This window comes from Mus caroli, unplaced genomic scaffold (assembly GCF_978045245.1).
Source record: "Mus caroli unplaced genomic scaffold, Mus_caroli_1 scaffold_39, whole genome shotgun sequence".
NCBI lineage: Eukaryota > Metazoa > Chordata > Mammalia > Rodentia > Muridae > Mus > Mus caroli.
The window spans coordinates 593,049-603,699 of NW_028227294.1; the positions used below are offsets into that span (position 1 = coordinate 593,049).

Here is a 10,651-nt window from a genome sequence, read left to right on the forward strand (position 1 = left end):
TCTTTTTCCCGATGTTTTTATCTCTGTCTCTTTCTCTCTTTCTCTCTTTCTCCCTTCCTTCCTTCCTTCCTTCCTTTCTTTCTTTCTTTCTTTCTTTCTTTCTTTCTTTCTTTCTTTCTTTCTTTCTTTCTTTCTTTCTTTTTTCCTTCCTTCCTTCCTTCCTTCCTTCCTTCCTTCCTTCCTTCCTTCCTTCCTTCCTTTCTTTCTTTCCTTCCTTCCTTCCTTCCTTCCTTCCTTCCTTCTTTCTTTCTTTCTTTCTTTCTTTCTTTCTTTCTTTCTTTCTTTCTTTCTTTCTTTCTTTCTTTCTTTCAGTCTTTCTTTCTTTCTTCCTCTCTTTCTTTCTTTCTATCTCTCTTTCTTGCTTGGATTTTGGAGATTGGGATTCCCTGTGTATACCCTGGAGGTCCTAGAAATCACTCTTTACATGAGGCTGGACTTCAATTAGAAAATCCACTTTCCTCTGCCTACCAAATGTGGGATTGAAGGCATGGATCATCACTGCCTGGCAACACTAAAACTTTTAAACCCCCAAATAATAACCCTAAAAATTATTAAGCAAATATTTAAAATCACACACACAACACACACAAAATCATATAAACCAGTAAAACATTAAAAAAAATAACTAAACCCTAATAAGAACCGAAATTCAAGAAAAAATGTTAAAATTCATAATAAACAAAGAAAAAAACTATAAAAATATACTAAAACACTTAAAACCAAAAATCTCTAAAACACTATTCTAAAAATCTTACAAAACCCATAAAAAAACTCTAAAATTCTTAAAAGTATAAATATATATATACATATTTAAGAATCCAAAATATTCCTTATTTTTTCCTTATATTTTTTTTTCTTTGATTTTTTTGTAGACAGGGTTTCTCTATGTATCCCTGGCTGTCCTGGAACTTACACGAGACTAGCCTGACAATGAACTCAGAAATCCAAGACCTCTGCCTCTAAAGTTCTTGAATAAAAGGCATGGGATACCTCAAACTGGAAACCCTAAAATTTTTAATCTAGAAAATATAACCTTAAAATTTTTAAAAAATACTTATGAACACACACACACATACACACACGTACTAAAACACTAAAATATAACAGTAAATCCAAAAAAAAAACCTCCACAATCTTAAAAAACACTATTCATACAAAAAAAAACTATAAAAGACCCTTCTAAAAACCCTTAAAACGCTTTCAAAATTCCAAAAATTTCCATAGAGTAACTTTCTTATGTACAGTATTTCTTTCATTTTTTTTCTTTTTCTTTTTTTCTTTCTCTTTGTTTGTTTCTTTGTTTGTTTGTTTCTTTGTTTTTTTCTTTCTTTGTTTCTTTGTTTCTTTGTTTCTTTGTTTCTTTGTTTCTTTCTTTCTTTCTTCCTTTCTTTCTTTCTCTCTATGTTTCTTTCTTTCTCCCTTTCTTTGTCTCTCTCTCTCTTTTTCTTTCTCTCTTTCTTTCTTACTTTCTTCATTTTTATATTTCACTCTGTCTGTCTTCCTTCTTTCCTTCCTTCCTTCCATCTTCTTTCTTTCTTTCTTTCTTTCTTTCTTTCTTTCTTTTTTCTTCTTTCTTTTTGTCTTTGTTTTTTTGTTTCTTCCTAAATTTCTCTCTCACTGTCTCTGTGTCTGTCTCTCTGTCTCTCTTTCTCTCTCTGTCTCTCTCTGTCTCTGTCTCTCTGTCTCTCTGTCTCTCTGTTTCTCTGTCTCTCTGTCTCTCTCTGTCTCTCTCTGTCTCTCTCTGTCTCTCTCTGTCTCTCTCTGTCTCTCTCTGTCTCTCTCTGTCTCTCTCTCTCTCTCTCTCTCTCTCTCTCTTGAGTTTCTTTGTGTATCTCTGGTTGACTTCCAGCTCCATGTGGAGGCCTCAAAGAACTCTAATTAAAAAACAAACAAAACAAAACAAAACAAAACAAAAAAAAAAAAAAACCCTAACTCTGTCTCTCAATTACGGAGATTAAAGAAATGGGTCAACATTGCCTGGCAAAACCAAAACTAGGAAATCTCAAATATGAACCCCTAAATGTTTTAGAAAAAATCAAGTACAAAAACAACACTACCAAAAACAAATCCCTAAGCAATACAGTAAAATCCTACCAAAGTCAAGTAAAATCAAACCTAAATTAAACCCCAAACCAAAAAATACACTAAAATCATTAAAAAGAAAAAACACTAAAAATACACTAGAATCCTGAACAAAGACAAGGACCAAACCCAAAGAAATACATTAAAATGGTAACAAAATAAAGTAAAATAAAGCCTAAATTAAATCCCAAATCTGTAAATACACTAAAATCATTAAAAAAAAAATATGTGTATACCCTGGCAACATGGAAATCACTCTGTAGTCCAGGCTGCCCTAGAAATCAGAAATCTACCTGACTCTGCCTAACCAATTGTGGGATTGAAGGCATGGATCACTACTCCCTGGCAAAACTAAAATGTTTAAACCCAAAAAAATATAAACATAAATATTTTGTAAAAACATTCAAGAACACAAACACACAAAATAGGAAAACGTTAAGAAAATGAAATAAAGCCCACTAAGAATGAAAATCTAGAAAAAAAATCCTAAATTCTTTATAAACAAAGAAAAAAATTAGTATACATATACTAAAACTCGTAACGCCAAAAATCTCTAAAACGGGAAGAAAAAAAAAACTACAAAACTCATAAAAAAAAAACCTAAATATATATATATATATTTATTTATGTAGTGTCCCTTTATATCTCCAAGGCCAATAGCAGATGGCTGAGTCCCTCCTGGGCTGTACCTCTCTCATCTATTCTCACCTGCTATGCTGCTTTCTTTCATAAAGAGAACGCATGATATCACTGAACTCATCTCGTCTTTAGTCAGCACAAATATCTAATTATTTTCCCCTATGGCTCAGTTGATCATGATTCTGAGACATAATCATACATGTTGTATTGACAAAAAGAATGACACTGATTTCTAGTATATAATAAAGCATATTTAGCATGACTTCTTTTCAGGAGCCAGGAAATTCAAGATGAAGACACCATCAGTAGATGAAGATATTCTTGTGAGATGTTGCCATCACAGAAGGGATTCAATGGGCTAGAAAGACAAAAGAGGGAACCAAACTCCCTCTCATAATTAAACATTTTCTATGACAGCATTATTCATTGATTTTTATTTGTAGGTCCTATCCCTCCTGACCCAGTCCAATTTTTCCTAATATATTAAAACCTGAGGATTAGTCTACAGAAAATTACATTTGGGGAAACACATTCAAACAACATATGAAGGTGAATATTTGAAAATCTATAGTAATGTGGGGCATTTTTCTTTCTACCTCATGTACACTTAAAATCTCTAGCTACTTCCTTCCCTATGAAACATGGCAGCCCACTGAGTGACATGTGTTTTGGGTGAATAATGATATACAAAGATGTAAACACCTTGCCATATCCTGTCAACCATATCTAGCCCAAAATGCAACATCCACATGAGAATAGAAACATAAAAATAAATTTTATAGTGTCTTGAAGCTAAAATTCCCAATTTAATCAAACCATCATTTAGAATCTGCTACTTAATACCAATGTGCTTTAAATGTACAAGTCACTGGGCTTTGTTGTGACTCTTTTCACAGGTTTATACTGTCCTTTAACCATCTTCATCCTCCCCACTATTCTCCATTTCTATCTGCTCAGCCCCCCTGCTGCTGCCCTTACTCTTCCAAAATATCTCCTTTGAATTAATGTGCCTTATTAAAATTATAATTTGACAATTGTCATTTTGACATTGGCTTGTATCACCTAACAATATTCACATTCCCATCTATTCTTTCTGAAAACAAAACCCTTCACTAGTAAACTTAGATGAGAAATACCTCTGTCTTCTCTCTGTCTCTCTGTCTCTCTGTCTCTCTGTCTCTCTGTCTCTCTGTCTGTTTCTCTCTCTCTCTCTCTCTCTCTCTCTCTCTCTCTCTCTCTCTCTCATTTTAAGAAATTCATCATGTGGTTGACGTCTATATTTCCTCCATAGCTTGTCTATTTCACACAGTATAACAATCAATATTGATATTATGGATGTTTAGTGGTCCTTCTTAAATTATTATTGGAACGAAAATTAACTGGGGAAGATAGTATCTCAGAGGAAGAGTGCCTCCATCACACAGACCTGTGGCCACATCTGTAAGGAATGATCTTTTGTTGATGGCTGAGCTGGAAGAGTCTAACTATGTAGTTAGTGTCATCCCATATGAAGAGGATGTACAGTGTGGTGGGGACAGTGGAGGAGACTGAAAAAGATTTTTTTTTTGAAGAACTGAAGATCTATGTGGCATGAACCATTAAAGTGCCCTCTAATTTGTAAGTAAATTCCATGCTTATCTGTGTCCAGTATTCTGTCTACCCATATTTCAAAAGTAAAATTACATTATCTATTTCACCCTGTTTTACTGCACTCAATCTACAAAATTCCTTGTAACCAGAAATGCTGGTAAATTTTAAAGACCTTTAAAATGTGACTGGTAGATATAGGGTTTGTTTTAAAATTATCTCAAATTTGTAAGCAGGCCCAACGACTATGATTTCCTTGCACTTTGCAAAGAATCCATAATTCATGATTGCCATTGGCTTCAATACAAGGTATTCAATCCTGTCAAATTCCAGCTTTCTTTGAATAAAAATTTCCCTCCTCTAACTGTGGGTTTTGATAAAGTGAATACTGTGCTATCCAGTATGTTGCCTCAAGAGTCTGGCAACATTTCTGATTCCAAGAACAGCCTAAAGATAACCAAGGGAAAGATTGGTGCAGGGAAAATAACCACCAAGAATGTTGGTGTGTCAGACACTGAAGATTTTCACAGAAGGAAAATAAAAACAAAAACCAAAAAAAAAAACAAAAAACAAAAATCAAACAACAAAAAAAAAATGGAATAAACAACAAACAAACAAAAAACAACCAAATACACAATAAAAACTGTGCAAGAGTGAATCTACTTAGGCAGAATGTGAATCAGGTAATCAGGCCATTTTTGTAGGGATTTATTTTGGATTTCTAGGAGGCCATATGAAAATGTAAATTCTAGATGCTCAATGTTTCTGAGTGTAACTCCAGAAGGAACCAGCCTGGTAGGGGTTCTATGATGTAACCTGAGATAGGGTGATGTCACAGAGCACTGGTCAGAGTTTGCACATCTATTCCACTTGGAGACAATTGAATTCCTTGAAGCTGGGTTCAGTATCTTCACAGTGGTGTGTGAAAGCCAGGTCAGCTCCTGACCCATAAAGTTGTTCCAGAGGCTTTTGGTGCCTGGCCTGTTTCAGAAGACAGAATCTTGAAAACTTGCCAAGATACTCCGGTGGAGCCAGCTTGAGGCAGTAATGCCAAAAAAAAGCTGCTCATGAGAAATGAATTCCTAGAACTTTTCTCCTGGAGGTCTGCTGAACCTCCAGCTTGGATCAGTTTGGCAGGCGTAAAGCCTGGAAGCTGTTCTTGAGGATCAGAGTTAAATGGTTATTCTTCTCCCAGAGGTTGGCATTCTCTCCTGAACCGAAAAATTATCAAATTCTCACCGCATTAGTTTAATGCATAGATTCACGTGCCCTCTATTAAGCATTACCTTATAGTAAATGCCTTTTAAGATTGAATTCTAACATAGCTAAAGCCTTTCCCAGTGTTCTAAGATCCCAGATAACAGCAAGGAGCTTAACCTATTCAGTAACTAATTTAGCTCTCCCATAAAACAATAAAACACTAGCCATTAGCTCAGTTATCTGCAAATAGAGACTAAAAGTCTCACTGAGATAGAAATATTTACTACAAACTACATTCCACATCAGAGCAAGTTGATATACTATCCTTATAATGGAAATTCTCCAAATTAGATAAAATTTAACAAGGCCTAGAGAATTTCGGTGTCAGTGACACTACATTACTTTTGAAGCCTGTCAAGAGTTAAACCCCCTGGAGCAATTAACAAAGTGTAAAACTTTTGCCTGGTCAGGGCTAAAGCAGGCGTTTATCTCTAAGTAAACATAGTCTTTTTAAAGTCACTCCTCTTGCACCTGGGAAACTTCAATGTACCGTATCTGTTATGTTTTACAATTTATGATATTCGCTGTAATATAATAGTCTCATGTTTTACCAAGAGATTACATTCAGATTCGACACCTCTCTTGTGTGTGTCTCTGTCTGTCCCATCCGACTCTTTGCCCATCTGCTCGAGAGAACTCTTTCCTACGTAGGTACGGGACCCAGAGGGTCTGCGACAAAAACTAGGACATTTTTTTGGGGGAATGTACCTTTATGGAGTATCTTGGACTCTCATGGCTCCTTAAGGCTATAAGTTTTCCCACCTACAGTGAGTAACTGTATATTCTAATTTCTCCCATGTTTGGGATCTAGGAGTGTGGATTGTTTAGGTTATTTGATCTCCTGAGTTTATTAACCTTGCTAACAATATCTCTTTCACAATTCCACTAGTATGCCAAAACTCCCCTTTGTCCATGTGCATTTTAGAAGATATTACTTCAAAATGGCTGATATGGCATGGACTTGATGAGATCTTGTTGAAGTTGAAGATGCAATGGCTTCAATAATATGTCTGAGGCTGGGTCTGGAGACACAACACAGAAGGCCAGTTGTGTGCTCTCTCCCTAGGTAGATATTTGTGAATGTAGCCACCTAGCTCAGAACATGCAGATACAAGAGAGGTATGGTGACGACTCTGGCTCATTTTTTAATTCTATTCTAGTTGATCCTTGAGGGCAACGGACATACCAACTTCCACACTGACCTACCCATTTAAGGAAAGTTTCCTCAGCAGAGGAAAATTAGCTCAGGGCTGAAGAAATTTTTATCTGAATATGTTATTCTGAGCTCTAGAGAATTACTTGTTAATTTCCCTATGTTCATTTCCTTGAATCCCTTGTTTGATGGTTTATTTGTTTGTTTAATTTTATTTTGAGTTTCTCTTTGTGTAGCTATGGCTGTCAGACCAGACTAGCCTTGATCTCACGAAGGTCAGCCTCTCATTACCCCTTGAAATCTGGGATTAAAGACTCAGGTCACGACCATCTCCTATTAACTTCTCTTTTTATTCGTTTGTTTTCTTTGTTCATTTTTTGTTATTTTGTTTTTTGTTTTTGTTTGTTTGTTTGTTTTGTTGTTGTTGTTGTTGTTGTTTTTGAGACAGGGATTCTCTGTATATCACTGGCTGCCCTGGATCTAACTTTGTAGACCAGGTTGGCCTCTAATTCAGAAAAATGCCAGACCCTGCCTCCTGAGTGCTGGGAATAAATGCATGCACCATAATGGATGTCTTATGAACTTCTTATTTTGAAAAAATTGACATTAGAAGCACACACCTGTTTAGCATAGCCTTCTTCACCTACGCAGAAGTTCTCTTAAAGAAGAGCCTTGGTGCAGCATTCTCTCCCAACCCACACCCATTGCCCTTTAGGATCTCATATTTATGACACAGGCAACAGCATTGTTTCTGGTTTAAACAGGCAAGATCTTCAAACCCAGACAATGGGCCAAGTATGATGATTGAAAAAAGAATGATAGTCACAAGACAGTGCACATGGGTTGCTGTGGCCTAGTACACCAGTTCTACAGCCATTTAGAAGACAATACCTCTGAAGAGGCTGAGCATGACATCCCTCAAAAAGAAGAGGAGGAGGATGCCTTCATCCCAGGCCCTGAGAATTAATGTCGGCTGCAGAATTTCTCACAGTTGAAAGGAAGGTAATGAACCTGTCACCAATTGGAAGGCCATAGTTCTAGGTCAACTGCCAACAAACCCTTGTCTTTTTTTGGTGAAGTATGACAGTATTGACAGCATCTATGAACAGGAGCTCCACAGTGATGAGAGGATTTTAAATCTTAAGGTCTTGCCTCACAATGTAGTATTTCCTCAGATAAGGGATGCCCACTTCACCAGAAGCCTGGTTGGCAGAGGGGTGCAACACAAATTTGAGAGAAAGCATGGCTCTGAGGAAAACTGGAATGGGTTGGTGCTAGCCCAGGTGTCAGTCATGAAGGACTGGTTTTACATTAGCTACAAGAAGGATCCAGTCTTCTACATTTATCAGCTCCTGGATGACTAAAATGAAGGTAAACTTGACATCATTTCAGAGACTCCTCATGCTGAGGTGACATCACATGATAACAGTGACTTCTTAATAGGTAACTGGGTGCAGTACACCAGAGAGGATGGTTCCAAAAATCTTGGAAAGGTTGTTAACCAAATTCTTGTCAACCCTTCTGTGTACTTTATCAAGTTTCATGGTGATCTCCACATCAATGTCTATAATCTGGTGTCAAAGACTCCTTAAGGTGAAAAAAAAATCACAAAAGTACCGGCCCATAAGCTTGTAGAATTGGAAAAAAAATGTTTGTTTTCCTGTGTTGGCTATCTCTCTTTGACAAACCCAGTATGATTGCCAATAAAATTTGTTTTGCTCTAAAATTTAAAATGTGTGACATGACATGCTGTGAGTGAAGACATTGTTGGAAGAGATGGGCTATGGTGGAAGAACAGTACATACATCTGATATCACACATGGTAAAATTAAAAGGACTTAGCATCTCTGCTCTGTATGGAGGACTGGAATTGGAGATGGGATGTGGTGGAGCAGGGATCGAAGCAAAAGAAGGATGTTTATTAAGTAGGGGTGAAGGATATAACATCAGTAGAATCTCTGGTATGATGTCTGAGGAAGAAACAAAGTTGGTGAAAGAGTGACACATAAAAGGAATTTGGCCTTGGAACATAAAGAGTAACCCATAAAAATGATCCAAACAGACTCAGCAATCAGAGAATTTCAGGTTTCATTTGAATAATGAAGTCTAGTGAAACTTGTCTCTCTTTTTAAGATTTTTATCTTTTCTTATATGTGTGAGGGTAGGGCATGTGCTTGTGAGTACAGGTGACCAGAGAGATATGAGTTGTTGGGTCCCCTGGAGCTGCCATTAATGGTGATTGTGAGCCATTGGATATGAATTCAAGAAACCAAATCCAGTCTTCTTGCAGGAAAAAAAGTGCTTGATACCATTGAGTCATCTCTCTAATCCCATAAAGATATCTATTTTAAGAAATACATTATTCACATGCAGAAAAAAAACCACGATGAAGGTAAGAAAGATCAAATTGATAGTGACCTTTAAAAAGAACAATGGACATACAAAGGAGTAGAGGACACTGTAGGATAAATAAATTCAAAGAAGGAATTCTCACAAAATGAAGCAGGAGACCCAGGAAGAATAGAAAGTTCATGGACATAGTCAAACTGGGGCCATATCCACATTGGCTTCTTTGGTTTCTTATCAAATAACCAGCCAGGCATTACAGAAGGATGTGGGGTGTGTGTGTGTGTGTTTGTGTGTTTCTTAGAATACATTTTACCAGAATAACTAGTGAATCCAAATCTAAGAGTATATATATGAGTCTCCCTAAAGCATCATAAACACCATGATTTTTTTATGATCAGTTCAAATAAGTAATTTAGAAAATAAAATGAGTATGCTGTGAGATAATTTCAGGTGTTGAATAGATCCTGTGTTCCTTCCCTGAGCACTCTTTGCCTCTGATGTATCCTGTGATCTTTTGGATGTCTGTGATGAATGCCCCAGATGACCATCAAAAAGCTCCCACATTGGTCTGTTCCACCTGGCTCTCCACCAAACATATTACTATCTACATATCTATGTGCTACTTCAGCCTGTCTATCCCCTTGAAATTCCAGTCTTTTACTTGTCTGTGTCCTCCTTCTCAGAAAACATAGAAGGTGTATCGAATGCATTTGTGCTGACATCTTTCCTATGCTGTTTGTCATGGGTTTCAAATGCTATGAGGTTGCCCACTTCGTAGGTCACTTCTCCTGAGGAGCCCCTGAGCTTCATTGGGGTCTGCCTTGGCCACATCTGCACTCAAAGAGTATCACTTTGAGGGAGGCTTATCATGAACTCATTCATTGCTTTTTTTCTCTCTTGAATATGTTTTTATGCTGCATGACTTGAAAATACTCTCTATTATTGATTAATTTTGATATCTGGGAGAGTTTCTGTACTAGCTGGTTGTCTTAGTTAGGGTTTCATTCATTTGAATAGCCTCCATGATCAAGGCCGCTCATAAGGGACAATATTTCATGAGGGCTTTTCAACATTTCATTACATGTTCAGATGTTCAATCCACCATCATCAAGGCAGGAAACAGGGCAGTGTCTTGTCAGACATGGTGGTGGAGTGGAATCTGAGAGTTATGCTTCTTGATCCAATTGCAGCCAGGAGAAAAGTTCTGTTTTGTATGCATCGAGGAGGAGGGTCTCTTCCACACTGGACAGAGCTTTAAAGACCCAGAATGATATGCTTCCTCCATCAAGGACACACCTACTCCATCAAGTCCACACCTCCTCATAGGCCAACTACATTCAGTCTGCCACACTGGTTTCATAGCAACTTGACAAGATCTAGAGTCTTTAAAGAGGAGGAGCCTAAATTGAGAAAATGACTCCGTAAGATCTAACTCCCAAGCATTTACTTAATTGGTGGGAGACTGCCCAGTCCATTGTGCATGGTGAAATCCTTGTACTGGTAGTCCTGGGCTCTTTACGAAAGCAAGATTTCAGGAGCAAGTCAATAAGCATCACCACTCCATAGCCTATGCATGAGCTC

The 10,651-nt window shown here is 37.1% G+C and overlaps 1 pseudogene; it reads left to right on the forward strand.

Moving 5' to 3' along the window:
- Window positions 1-7,739: 7,739 nt before the first annotated feature.
- Window positions 7,740-8,356, forward strand: LOC146999783 (Y-linked testis-specific protein 1-like; annotated as a pseudogene).
- The last annotated feature ends 2,295 nt before the right edge of the window (window positions 8,357-10,651 follow it).